This window comes from Oncorhynchus nerka, linkage group LG5 (assembly GCF_034236695.1).
Source record: "Oncorhynchus nerka isolate Pitt River linkage group LG5, Oner_Uvic_2.0, whole genome shotgun sequence".
Taxonomy (NCBI): domain Eukaryota; kingdom Metazoa; phylum Chordata; class Actinopteri; order Salmoniformes; family Salmonidae; genus Oncorhynchus; species Oncorhynchus nerka.
Window position 1 is genome coordinate 31,757,794 of NC_088400.1, and position 14,192 is coordinate 31,771,985.

The 14,192-nt window shown below is 46.0% G+C and overlaps 1 protein-coding gene across 4 annotated transcripts in view; it reads right to left on the minus strand.

Annotated features, from left to right (window-relative positions):
• LOC115129341 (platelet-derived growth factor receptor beta-like) overlaps positions 1–13,386 on the minus strand; it is a 42,453-nt gene extending 29,067 nt beyond the window's left edge. Inside the window, exon 1 of one of the 4 annotated variants that reach the window (XM_029659582.2) lies at positions 13,007–13,386. The gene's annotated coding sequence lies outside the window, so the exon portion shown is untranslated. The remainder of the gene's footprint in view (positions 1–13,006) is intronic. The other 3 variants (XM_029659579.2, XM_029659578.2, XM_029659581.2) reach the window with 3 other exon arrangements.
• Positions 13,387–14,192: the final 806 nt, after the last annotated feature.

Below are 14,192 nucleotides of genomic sequence, written 5' to 3' on the forward strand. Positions count from 1 at the left end.
TTATTCTAAAATTGGTTGAATTGTTTTTTACCCTCATCAATTTACACACAATACCCCATAATGACAAAGCAAAAACTGTTTTTCCCCCAAATTTCTGCAAATATATAAAACAACAACAACTGAAATATGACATTTACATAATTATTCAGACACTTTACGCAGTACTTTGTTGAAGCACCTTTGGCAGCGATTAGGGCCTAGAGTCTTTGCACACCTGTAGTTTCTCCCATTCCTCTCTGCAGATCCTCTCAAGCTCCATCAGGTTGGATGGGGAGCATTGCTGCACAGCTATTTTCAGGTCTCTCCAGAGATTTTCAAATCGGGTTCAAGTCCAGGCTCTGGCTGGGCCACTCAAGGACATTCAGCGACTTGTCCCGAAGTCACTCCTGCGTTGTCTTGGCTGTGTGCTTAGGGTCATTGTCCTGTTGAAAGGGGAACCTTTGCGCCATTCTGAGGTCCTGAGAGCTCTGGAGCAGGTTTTCATCAAGGATCTCTCTGTACTTTGCTTTGTTCATCTTTGCCTCGATCCTGACTAGTCTCCCTGCCACGGAAAAACATCCCCGCAGCATGATGCTGCCACCACCATGTTTCACCTTAGGGATGGTGCCAGGTTTCCTCCAGACGTGAAGTTTGGCATTCAGGCCAAAGAGTTCAATCTTGGTTTCATCAGACCAGAGAATCTTGTTTCTCATGGTCTGAGAGTCTTTAGGTGCCTTTTGGCAAACTCTAAGCGAGCTATCATGTGCCTTTTATTGAGGAGTGGCTTCCGTCTGGCCACTCTACCATAAAGGCCTGATTAGTGGAATGCTGCCGAGATGGTTGTCCTTCTGGAAGGTTCTCCAATCTCCACAGAGGAACTCTGGAGCTCTGTCAGATTGACCATGGGGTTCTTAGTCACCTCCCTCACCCAATCACTCAGTTTGGTCAGGCGATCTGCTCTAGGAAGAGTCTTGGTGGTTCCAAACTTCTTCCAATTCCGAATGATGTAGGCCACTGTGTTCTTGAGTTCCTTCAATGCTGTAGAAATATTTTGGTACCCTTCCCCAGATCTGTGCCTCGACAAAATCCTGTCTCTGAGCTCTACAGACAATTCCTTTGACCTCATGGCTTGGTTTTTGCTCTGACATGCACTGTCAACTGTGGGACCTGTCCATATATGGTCCCACAGTTGACAGTGCATGTCCAATCAATCAATTGAATTTACAACAGGTGAACTCCAATCAAGATGTATAAACATCTCAAGGATGATCAATGGAAACAGGATGCATCTGAGCTCCATTTCGAGTCTCATAGCAAAGGGTCTGAATACTTACGTAAATAAGGTACTTCTGTTTTATAAAAACCTGTTTTTGCATTGTCATTATAGGGTATTATGTGTAGATTGCTGAGGATTTGTATTTATTTAATCCATTTTATAATAAGGCTGTAACGTAATAAAATGTGGAAAAAGTCAAGGGGTCTGAACACTTTCCGAACGCACTGTAACTTCCCTCTCTGTACAGTACGTGTACTACAGCTTCTGCCAAGATGTCTGCACCTTCATGGCACAGGTGGTAGTGTGGTAGTGTAAGCTAGGGACGTTGATTAATGCACCACTCCAGCTGTTCCCCCTAAATCACAACATTACTATCAAAGTCCAAGATGCAAATTGAACGAGACATTAGAGGAATGCAAAGAAACTGATATGTTAACAAAAAGTCCCTTCCTCTAATTTTTCCCCTTCTCAAAATTCACCGTAGTGGTGTTGGATTATCATGGGTAAACATATCTGGTGTCTGAACTGAAGGGCCCTACCGCAACAGAAGTGTGTCAGACTTGTTGTTTGGGAAGTTGTGGGTTCAGGCTAGCTCCTATATAAATGAAGCTGTAAATGCTGTCGAGAAGGCTGGGGAGGGGAGGGGAGGGGAGGGGAGGGGAGGGGAGTAGGAGTAGAGTAGAGTAGAGTAGAGTAGAGTAGAGTAGAGTAGAGTAGAGTAGAGTAGAGTAGAGGAGAGGAGAGGAGAGGAGAGGAGAGGAGAGGAGAGGAGAGGATAAGGTAGGAGAGAAGGGAGAGGAGAGGAGTGGAGAGGAGGGGAACTGAGAGGAGAGGAGGGAGAGGAGAGGGTAGGAGAGGAGGGGAGAGGAGGGGAGAGGAGGAGAGAAGGTAGGAGAGGAGAGGGGATGGTAGGAGAGGAGGGGAAATGAGGGGGTTATGGTAAAACCAGTGTTTTAAAGGGGTGCTAGTCTTCAGATGTGGCTGATGTTTGATATCTGATTAATGATCTTGTTTGCGGCTCATTTGAAAAACAAAATGAAGGAAAAGTCTTGAAAAGCATTAACAAGGAAAAACCTATCTATCTATCTATCTATCTATCTATCTATCTATCTATCTATCTATCTATCTATCTATCTATCTATCTATCTATCTATCTATCTATCACTTCCAATGGGACATCATCATTTGTGTCTGTGAGGCCAGCCAACGATATAATGTTATAAAAAGACTAAGGGCAGAGTTCCAGTAAAATGACAACTGAAAACCCTTAGTGAAGTCTTCCCACTCAGAGGGACAATACTGGATGTAGACACTGAAAACTAACCCCAGCCCTCTCCCCTCTACACCCCTCACCCCCAGCCCTCTCCCCTCTACACCCTCACCCCCAGCCCTCTCCCCTCTACACCCTCACCCCCAGCCCTCTCCCCTCTACACCCCTCACCCCCAGCCCTCTCCCCTCTACACCCTCATCCCACTTCACTAAGCCCTCCCCATCTGGCAAGTCAAACACCCCTCACCCCCAGCCCAAACACTTAAAGGAATAGCAGACCCCCCATCCTATAACCTTCCCGGCCCCGTGAGAAATAGAGGACACCTACACACACACACACACCCCCTCAAATAAAGGAAAGAAAAAGAAACAGATGAATACAATTACAGCTCTGACTGGCTTTAAATTCATCTAGTTTTCCATGGCAGCTTCAACAATACAGCAGAGAGAGAGAGAGAGAGAGAGAGAGAGAGAGAGAGAGAGAGAGAGAGAGAGAGAAAGAAAGAGAGAGAGAGAGAGAGAGAGAGAGAGAGAGAGAGAGAGAGAGAGAGAGAGAGAAAGAGAGAGAGAGAGAGAGAGAGAGAGAGAGAGAGAGAGAGAGAGAGAGAGAGAGAGAGAAGAGAGAGAGAGAGAGAGAGAGAGAGAGAGAGAGAGAGAGAGAGAGAGAGAGAGAGAGAGAGAGAGAGAGAGAGAGAGAGAGAGAGAGAGAGAGAGAGAGAGAGAGAGAGAGAGAGAGAGAGAGAGAGAGAGAGAAGAGAGAGAGAGAGAGAGAGAGAGAGAGAGAGAGAGAGAGAGAGAGAGAGAGAGAGAGAGAGAGAGAGAGAGAGAGAGAGAGAGAGAGAGAGAGAGAGAGAGAGAGAGAGAGAGAGAGAGAGAGAGAGAAGAGAGAGAGAGAGAGAGAGAGAGAGAGAGAGAGAAGAGAGAGAGAGAGAGAGAGAGAGAGAGAGAGAGAGAGAGAGAGAGAGAGAGAGAGAGAGAGAGAGAGAGAGAGAGAGAGAGAGAGAGAGAGAGAGAGAGAGAGGACAAACAGCTGGTACAGGTGACAGCATTCCCTCCCACATATGCCCCCCTAGGCACAACTATGACAACATAACAAACAAAAACGGGTCACAACTCCTGCAGCTCTGTCGCACGCTGGGTATGTACATAGTAAACGGTAGGCTTCGAGGGGACTCCTATGGTAGGTACACCTATAGCTCTGTCACACGCTGGGTATGTACATAGTAAATGGTAGGCTTCGAGGGGACTCCTATGGTAGGTACACCTATAGCTCTGTCACACGCTGGGTATGTACATAGTAAATGGTAGGCTTCGAGGGGACTCCTATGGTAGGTACATCTATAGCTCTGTTACATCCTGGGTATGTACATAGTAAATGGTAGGCTTCGAGGAGACTCCTATGGTAGGTACACCTATAGCTCTGTTACATCCTGGGTATGTACATAGTAAATGGTAGGCTTCGAGGGGACTCCTATGGTAGGTACACCTATAGCTCTGTTACATCCTGGGTATGTACATAGTAAATGGTAGGCTTTGAGGGGACTCCTATGGTAGGTACACCTATAGCTCTGTCGCACGCTGGGTATGTACATAGTAAATGGTAGGCTTCGAGGGGACTCCTATGGTATGTACATCTATAGCTCTGTTACATCCTGGGTATGTACATAGTAAATGGTAGGCTTCGAGGGGACTCCTATGGTAGGTACACCTATAGCTCTGTTACATCCTGGGTATGTACATAGTAAATGGTAGGCTTCGAGGGGACTCCTATGGTAGGTACATCTATAGCTCTGTTACATCCTGGGTATGTACATAGTAAATGGTAGGCTTCGAGGGGACTCCTATGGTAGGTACATCTATAGCTCTGTCGCACGCTGGGTATGTACATAGTAAATGGTAGGCTTCGAGGGGACTCCTATGGTAGGTACACCTATAGCTCTGTCGCACGCTGGGTATGTACATAGTAAATGGTAGGCTTCGAGGGGACTCCTATGGTAGGTACACCTATAGCTCTGTTACATCCTGGTATGTACATAGTAAATGGTAGGCTTCGAGGGGACTCCTATGGTAGGTACACCTATAGCTCTGTTACATCCTGGGTATGTACATAGTAAATGGTAGGCTTCGAGGGGACTCCTATGGTAGGTACACCTATAGCTCTGTTACATCCTGGGTATGTACATAGTAAATGGTAGGCTTCGAGGGGACTCCTATGGTAGGTACACCTATAGCTCTGTTACATCCTGGGTATGTACATAGTAAACGGTAGGCTTCGAGGGGACTCCTATGGTAGGTACACCTATAGCTCATCTCTTGGCAGTAGTACTGTAGACTACTTTATCACTGACCTCAACCCAGAGTCTCTCAGAGCAATCACAGTCAGCCCACTGACACCCCTATCAGACCACAGCAAAATCACAGTCTACACAGTCTACTTGAACAGAGCAATGTTTCACTGTAATAGTTAAGGTGTAAACCTGGCAGTAGAAAATCTTAACAGTATATTTGACCTCTAAGCTTCCCTATCAAATCTAAAAATCTCAAATAGAAAACCGAAGAAAATGAACAACAATGACAAATGGTTTGATGAAGAATGCAAAAATCTAAGAAAGAAATTGAGAAACCTTTCCAAGAAAAACATAGAGACCCGGAAAACCTGAGTCTACGCCTTCACTATGGTGAATCACTAAAACAATACAGAAATACACTACGGAAAAAGAAGGAACAGCACGTCAGAAATCAGCTCAATGTAATTGAAGAATCCATAGACTCTAACCACTTCTGGGAAAATTAGAAAACACTAAACAAACAACACGAAGAATTATCTATCCAAAATGGAGATGTCTGGGTAAACCACTTCTGCAATCTGTTTGGCTCTATAACAAAGAATAAAGAGCAAAAACATATACATGATCAAATACAAATCTTAGAATCAACTATTAAAGACTACCAGAACCCACTGGATTCTCCAATTACCTTGAACGAGTTACAGGACAAAATAAAAACCCTCCAACCCAAAAAGGCCTGTGGTGTTGATGGTATCCTTAATGAAATGATCAAATATACAGACAACAAATTCCAATTGGCTATACTAAAACTCTTTAACATCATCCTTAGCTCTGTCATCTTCCCCAATATTTGGAACCAAGGACTGATCACCCCAATCCACAAAAGTGGAGACAAATTTTTCCCCAATAACTACCGTGGAATATGCGTCAACAGTAACCTTGGGAAAATCCTCTGCATTATCATTAACAGCAGACTCGTACATTTCCTCAATGAAAACAATGTACTGAGCAAATGTCAAATTGGCTATTTACCAAATTAACGTACAACAGACCATGTATTCACCCTGCACACCCTAATTGACAACCAAACAAACCAAAACAAAGGCAAAGTTTTGTTGATTTAAAAAAAACCTTCGACTCAATTTGGCATATACAAATTGATGGAAAGTGGGGTAAAACATTGGGGGTAAAACATACAACATTATAAAATCCATGTACACAAACAACAAGTGTGCGGTTAGAATTGGCAAAAAACACACACATTTCTTTACACAGGGTCGTGGGGTGAGACAGGGATGCAGCTTAAGCCCCACCCACCCACTTCAACATATATATCAACAAATTGGCGCGGGCACTAGAAAAGTCTGCAGCACCCGGCCTCACCCTACTAGAATCCGAAGTCAAATGTCTACTGTTTGCTGATGATCTGGTGCTTCTGTCACCAACCAAGGAGGGCCTACAGCAGCACCTAGATCTTCTGCACAGATTCTGTCAGACCTGGGCCCTGACAGTAAATCTCAGTAAGACCAAAATAATGGTGTTCCAAAAAAGGTCCAGTCGCCAGGAACACAAATACAAATTCCATCTAGACACTGTTGCCCTAGAGCACACAAAAAACTATACATACCTTCGCCTAAACATCAGTGCCAAAGGTAACTTCCACAAAGCTGTGAACGATCTGAGAGACAAGGCAAGAAGGGCATTCTATGCCATCAAAAGGAACATAAATTTCAACATACCAATTAGGATCTGGCTAAAAATACTTGAATCAGTCATAGAGCCCAATGCCCTTTACGGTTGTGAGGTCTGGGTTCACAAAATGGGACAAACATCAAATTGAGACTCTGCATACAGAATTCTGCAAAAATATCCTCCTTGTACAACGTAGAACAACAAATAATGCATGCAGAGGAGAATTAGGCCGATACCCACTAATTATCAAAATCCAGAAAAGAGATGTTAAATTCTACAACCACCTAAAAAGGAAGCGATTCCCAAACCTTCCATAACAAAGCCATCACCTACAGAGAGATGAACCTGGAGAAGAATCCCCTAAGCAAGCTGGTCCTGGGGCTCTGTTCACAAACACAAACACACCCCACAGAGCCCCAGGACAGCAGCACAATTAGACCCAACCAAATCATGAGAAAGCAAAAAGATAATTACTTGACACATTGGAAAGAATTAACAAAAAAACAGAGCAAACTAGAATGCTATTTGGCCCTAAACAGAGAGTACAAAGTGGCAGAATACCTGTCCACTGTGACTGACCCAAACTTAAGGAAAGCTTTGACTATGTACAGACTTAGTGAGCATAACCTTGCTATTGAGAAAGGCCGTCGTAGACAGACCTGGCTCTCAAGAGAAGACAGGCTATGTGCACACTGCCAAAAAATGAGGTGGAAACTGAGCTGCACTTCCTAACCTCCTGTCCAACGTATGACCATATTAGAGAGACATATTTCCCTCAGATTACACAGATAGATCTACAAAGAATTCGAAATCAAATCCAATTTTGATAAACTCCCATATCTACTGGGTGAAATTCCACAGTGTGCAATCACAGCAGCAAGATTTGTGACCTGTTGCCACAAGAAAAGGGCAACCAGTGAAGAACAAACACCATTGTAAATACAAGCCATATTTATGCTTATTTAGAGAGAGAGAGATAGAGAGAGAGAGGGGGAAGGAAGGAAGGAAGGAAGGAAGGAAGGAAGGAAGGAAGGAAGGAAGGAAGGAAGGAAGGAAGGAAGGAAGGAAGGAAGGAAGGAAGGAAAGAAAGAAAGAAAGAAGGAAGGAAGGAAGGAAAGACAGAAAGAGAGAAAGGGAGATGTTTGTTAGTTTGTGCATCACAGCAGCTTTAGTCTCTGGGGGTCAACTGACCTTTCAGATTAGACATATTCAAATGAAACAATAATTTTTCTGTTTTTATTAAGATACTCATACAGTGGTTATTTTGTCTTTCCACCCCTAAGACAAAGTCTTATTACTCTGTTACAAAACCGTATTACTCTGTAACAAAGCCTTATTTTTAAAAATATATTTTATTTAAATTAAACCTAAATTGTTATTTACAATGACCCGGACGACGCTGGACCAATTGTAAGCCGCCCTATGGGTGTAGTGAGGTGCGTACTGGCGGCAGAGAAGTCAGGCGCAGGAGAGCGAAAATTGATTTACAACGGTGTCGTTTAATATCCATAAACCACCATCAACAGAACAATACAATAAATGGGTCAAACAAAACCTGGTAAATACCTGCTTACCAAGCATAAGCACTACAAGAAAAAATTACCGACAAGGACATGGGGGGGGGGACAGAGGGTTAAATACACAACATGTAATTGATGGAATTGGAACCAGGTGAGATGGAAGACAAGACAAAACCAATGGAAAATGAAAAGTGGATCAGCGATGGCTAGAAGGTCGGTGACTTCGTGCGCCGAACGCCGCCCAAACAAGGAGAGGGACCAACTTCAGCGGGAGTCGTGACAATGGGACTCGGCCGGATGTGATACAGCCTGGATCCAAACCGGGGACTGTAGTGACACCTCTTGCACTGAGAGGCAGTGCCTTAGACCGCTGCGCCACTTGGGAGTACTCTGTGTTATTACTCTGTTACAAAGCCTTATTACTCTGTTACGGAACCGTATTACTCTGTAATGAAGCTTTTATGAACCCTTCTATTTCTAATGTCCTCCTCCACAGCTGGATAGCTGGCACACCCTCTCTAAGATATGATGCAGCTGCTTCTCTTAGTGTTGTTGTGTGGGAGGTGGGACAGAAAGGAGTGGTCATTAGTGGCCTATGTTCTAATGACTCTGTCAGTGGAATGGTTAGTACTGAGAAGGAGGGAGGAGGAGGAGGGAGGTGGTGGAGGAGGAGGAGGAGGGGGGAGGAGGAGGAGGAGCAGGAGGGAGGAGGAGGGAGAAGGAGGAGAATGAGGAGGAGGAGGGAAGATGAGGAGTAGGAGGAGGAGGAGGAGGAGAATGAGGGGAGGAGGAGGGAGGACGAGCAGGGAGGTGGAGGAGGAGGATGAGGACGAGGAGTGAGGAGGAGAATGAGGAGGAGGAAGGCATATGCTTGGAGTAGCAGCCTCTGGCCTTACTGGAGTCAGAGTGGTATCTCTTAGTCCAGAAGTATGAAGGTCATACATAATGAATCAATGGATGATTGACCACTGGGAGATGATTGACAAATTCTTTGTTCTGGGGATAACAGGAAGATGAGGCTTGCAGTGTTGATCTCTACTGTAAGGCTTGTGTTGGAGTAAAAGTTTAAATGGCAACACTTAGAGAGAGAGAGCTAAATGCCGGGTGGTAAAGCCTTTATTAGTGCCAATATCTAAACAGCATTAGTGTATGTTCTTGATTCTAAACAAGTATGGCTTTGACTGAAAAATATCAATCACTGTATAGACAGCATGGGGCTTATTAAATTTGCTGCAAAACTTGTAGCTATAAGTTACCACACTGGTACTTCAGACCGTATGGGGTAGTGTCTGTGAGCCGCCTGTTGAATTAGATACACTGCATGTCTTCTGCATGGCCATAATGTAAAGCACATTTCTCAGTTTAGCTGGCACCTAGGAAGCACTGCTCTGAGAGCTGGGACACAGCTGACGACCAATGGGGGAGGGGAGCGGAGGAGGGGAGGGGAGAGGTGAGGAGAGGAGAGGAGAGGAGAGGAGAGGAGGAGAGGAGAGGGAGAGGAGAGGAGAGGAGAGGAGAGGAGAGGAGAGGAGGGGAGGGAAAGGAAAGGAGTGGAGAGGAAGGGATGGGGTTTAGAGGAGGGGAAAGGATGGGATGGGAGGAGAGGGAAGGGGTTTAGAGGAGGGGAGAGGAAGGGATGGGAGGAGAGGCAAGGGGTTTAGAGGAGGGGAGAGGAAGGGATGGGAGGAGAGGGAAGGGGTTTAGAGGAAGGAAGAGGAAGGGATGGGAGGAGAGGGAATGGGTTTAGAGGAGGGGAGAGAAAGGGATGGGAGGAGAGGGAAGGGGTTTAGAGAAGGGGAGAGGAAGGGATGGGAGGAGAGGGAAGGGGTTTAGAGGAGGGGAGAGGAAGGGATGGGAGGAGAGGGAAGGGGTTTAGAGGAAGGGAGAGGAAGGGATGGGAGGAGAGGGAAGGGGTTTAGAGGAGGAGAGAGGAAGGGATGGGAGGAGAGGGAAGGGGTTTAGAGGAGGGAGAGAAAGGGATGGGAGGAGAGGGAAGGGGTTTAGAGAAGGGGAGAGGAAGGGATGGGAGGAGAGGGAAGGGGTTTAGAGGAGGGAGAGGAAGGGATGGGAGGAGAGGGAAGGGGTTTAGAGGAGGGGAGAGGAAGGGATGGGAGGAGAGGGAAGGGGTTTAGAGGAAGGGAGAGGAAGGGATGGGAGGAGAGGGAAGGGGTTTAGAGGAGGAGAGAGGAAGGGATGGGAGGAGAGGGAAGGGGTTTAGAGGAGGGGAGAGAAAGGGATGGGAGGAGAGGGAAGGGGTTTAGAGAAGGGGAGAGGAAGGGATGGGAGGAGAGGGAAGGGTTTTAGAGGAGGGGAGAGGAAGGGATGGGAGGAGAGGGAAGGGGTTTAGAGGAGGGAGAGGAAGGGATGGGAGGAGAGGGAAGGGGTTTAGAGGAGGGGAGAGGAAGGGATGGGAGGAGAGGGAAGGGGTTTAGAGGAGGGAGAGGCAGGGATGGGAGGAGAGGAGAGGGAAGGGGTTTAGAGGAGGGGAGAGGAAGGGATGGGAGGAGAGGGAAGGGGTTTAGAGGAGAGGAGAGGAAGGGATGGGAGGAGAGGGAAGGGGTTTAGAGGAGGGGAGAGGAAGGGATGGGAGGAGAGGGAAGGGGTTTAGAGGAGGGGAGGGGAAGGGATGGGAGGAGAGGGAAGGGGTTTAGAGGAGGGGCGAGGAAAGGATGGGAGGAGAGGGAAGGGGTTTAGAGGAGGGGAGAGGAAAGGGAGAGAGGAAAGGGGAGAGGGGAGGTCTGTACACTCTTAGAAAAAAGGGTAGCAAAAGGGTTCTTCGGCTGTCCCCATAGAATAACCAATTTTGGTTCCAGGTAGAACCCCTTTTAGTTCCAGGTAGAACCTTTTAGTTCCATGTAGAACCCTCTGTGTTGTAACCAAAAAGGGTTCTTCAAAGGGTTCTCCTATGGGGACAGCCGAAGAACCCTTTTAGGTTCTAGATAGCACCTTTTTTTCCAGAGTGTAGTACTACATCAGAGCAGGGAGAACTCTCTCTCTCCCCAACATACCAACCCCCTGACACACTGTAAGAAAAAATCCCCACAACGCTCAAAACTTGTCTTAATTTAAACTTTTGGACGTTTTAGAACGTGAGAGAGAATAGATTTAGCGTAGGTTTAACATAGCATGTGAGTGATAAACTGCTCTAAGATTATTATAAAATAATACATTAAAACATTCATTCTAAAATAATATGAACACAAATCTTTAAGATGCATTGCAATAAATATCCAAACGTCTCGTGACAAGATGGTTTCCCAAGATAAAGAACTGTCCTTCAAAGAGGAAGGGAGACAACATAAAACATACTAACATCGGTTCTATCAAAAGGAACCATTTGCATTACAGTGCTTGAGTGTTGTCTGTTTGTGGCACTACTAGGTAACGTGGCCCATGCCAGAGCACCGGCATACCAAACGCTTAGAGCACGTAGTCATGGATAAGCAGTCTCAGGAGGACAACGTCTGTTGGATGACAGAGTAACATTCCACACATGTTTGTGTTATGAGAAGAGATGACTACTATAACCCTGCAGTATGTCATATGTATGCCAGCTCAACAACGGAGACCTCCACAGTGATGGGGTCTGTGGGGATGAGTTAGAGAGCAGTATGTTCCTATGCATGTCTCTTCTATGGCGGGATGACACAGATACAACTCACTGGTTTGCAAGAGCCACACGCTCACCACGAACAGAGTTTAAACTACGTAGTACACTTATTAACATGAACACTTTATTGGTCAAATGCACACAAGCTCCAGACAAAATGTGACTTCCGCTTTTAACCCAACCCCTCCGAAAGATACACACACATACACACACCAGAGGAGGCTGGTGGGGGGAATTATAGGAGGACGTGCTCATTGGAACGGCTGGAATAGAACAAATGGAACCGTATTAAACACATCAAACATATGGAAACCACACGTTTGAGTCCATTCCATTCCAGGCACTACAATGAGCACATCCTCCTATAGCTCCCCCCACCAGCCTCCTCTGGTGTGTGTATGTGTGTGTATCTTTCGGAGGGGTTGGGTTAAAAGCGGAAGTCACATTTTGTCTGGAGCTTGTGTGCATTTGACCAATGTGGTTTACACTATGTGGTTTAACAACACAGAGTTGTCTCCTCAACTGAAGACTGAGGACTCCAATGACGTGAATGACGCTATGATAATGCTCCATGGCTGTGAGTGGCTCCCCTGTGTAGCTATGCGTACAAGATTGATTCTGTTAAGGTCATTCACAGAGGGATGCAGGGCACCAATGATTCACTGGTGGGGACCGGCGCTTCACCGAGGGTGAGTTGAGAGAGCTGTACAAACAGCCCCTTTAGCACTAACGCACAAAGTGGCCAAGGTACACAGTGTGTGCGTTCATGTGTGTGTGTCAGACACCCCGGGACTCCTTGTCAAGCGTATCGTCTATAGTGAGAATGTAAACATTGTTAAAGTTCCGTGGCGGCGACAGACAAACAGACATGTGTACAGAGATGCTCCACTATGTTGTAAAATACCTCTACAACCAAGGTGTTGTTGACTCAGGTTCGTCACCCTATAGACATTCAAATGTGTAGAATGTGCATACAAGTGTAAGCATCACAAACCTACCCCCCAACACACACACACACACATTCACAAGGGTGTAAGTCTGGCAAGATATTTCATGATATTAAACAGACATTTCGGTATGCACAATTCAGCAAAAATAAATAAATATCCTTTGACAATCATTGTAGAATAAATATGTTTTAAGACGAGATGGCATTATCCAGTTGTGGACAGCTACAGTACAGTAGTGCATGACTGAGGTGACTGAGGTGACACACATTAGTTGGATTACTTCTAATGGGATCTCTGTCTCGACTCATTTAATTTACACTTCTTTCATGTCCAGTAAATCAGTCTCTATTATAGCTGTCAAACATGTGTTAGTCAAGGTGAGAAAACTGTAAAGAGCCAATAAGATGGGATATCCTCTTACCTTCAGTGTATCAGTTCTCTGCTGTGTCTTGGCTCCTAAAACATAATCGAGTATCTGTTAGTGTCTCTTTTTCTCTCTCCCTCTTTTCTTCTCTCTCCCTCTGTTTCTCTTTCTCTCCAACGCTCTCTCTATCAGAGAAGTGCTCTAGCCGGCGGTCAGTCGCCTTCTGAGGACGGAGTCTCCAGCCAGTTGTGTTTTTAGGGGTTGGACTAGATCCCTCTGAAGTGCAGGGCTGTAGTGTTGTGGGTTAGAGTTACTCTCCAGTGTCCTGGGAGTTCCACCGGAGGAGGGACCACTCTGAGCTCTCTGGTTACATAGTCACATCACAGGGGATCTCCTCTCCTCTCCTCTCCTCTCCTCTCCTCTCATCTCCTCTCCTCTCCTCTCCTCTCCTCTCCTCTCCTCTCCTCTCCTCTCCTCTCCTCTCCTCTCCTCTCCTCTCCTCTCACACACTGATAAAGCCAGCCTACTGCTCTGCCGAACAGTGAACAGAGACATACACTCTGTCTCTCTCTCAGAGGATAGTGTCAGTGGTCCACAACTGTTGAGCCTCTAACACACGGAGAGGGGGAGAGAGATGGAGGGAGAGAGAGAGAGAGAAAGGGGAGGGAGGGAGAGAGAGTGAGAGGGGGGAGGGAGGGCCAGGGAGGAAGACAGAGAGGGGAGATGTAGAGAGAAGGGGATAACTGAGAAAAAGAGTAAGAGAAAAACACACTGAAGGGATTTGTTTTGAGGTGTAACTGTAGCAGTTCCGACAGTCTCCACTAGCAACAGGACTGGACTACACCTAGGAGTCAAAAGAAGCACAAGAGTTAGAGAGAGAGAGAGAAAGAGAGAGGAGAAAGAGAGATAGCGAAAGAGGGAGAAATAGAGAGAGAGGTAGAAAGAGAGAGAGGGAGAAAGAGAGAGAAGAGAGAGAGAGAGAGAGAGAGAGAGAGAGAGAGAGAGAGGTCCACAAGAAAACACCTCAGTGCCAGGCTATAGAAATAAAATAATAAACAAGTCTCTCTTTCTCTTAGTGGAATAACTCAGCTTCACTTTCTGTAATAATCACCCCATCTGCATAAAGTAAGAAAGAGAGAGAACAGCAGGTTTGAGACCACAGGAGGTTTGTATGGTGCATAGGAGCTCTGTTTTCAACTTGAAAGAATGTCTCTCTCTTACAGTCACACCTTCCCTCTCTTCA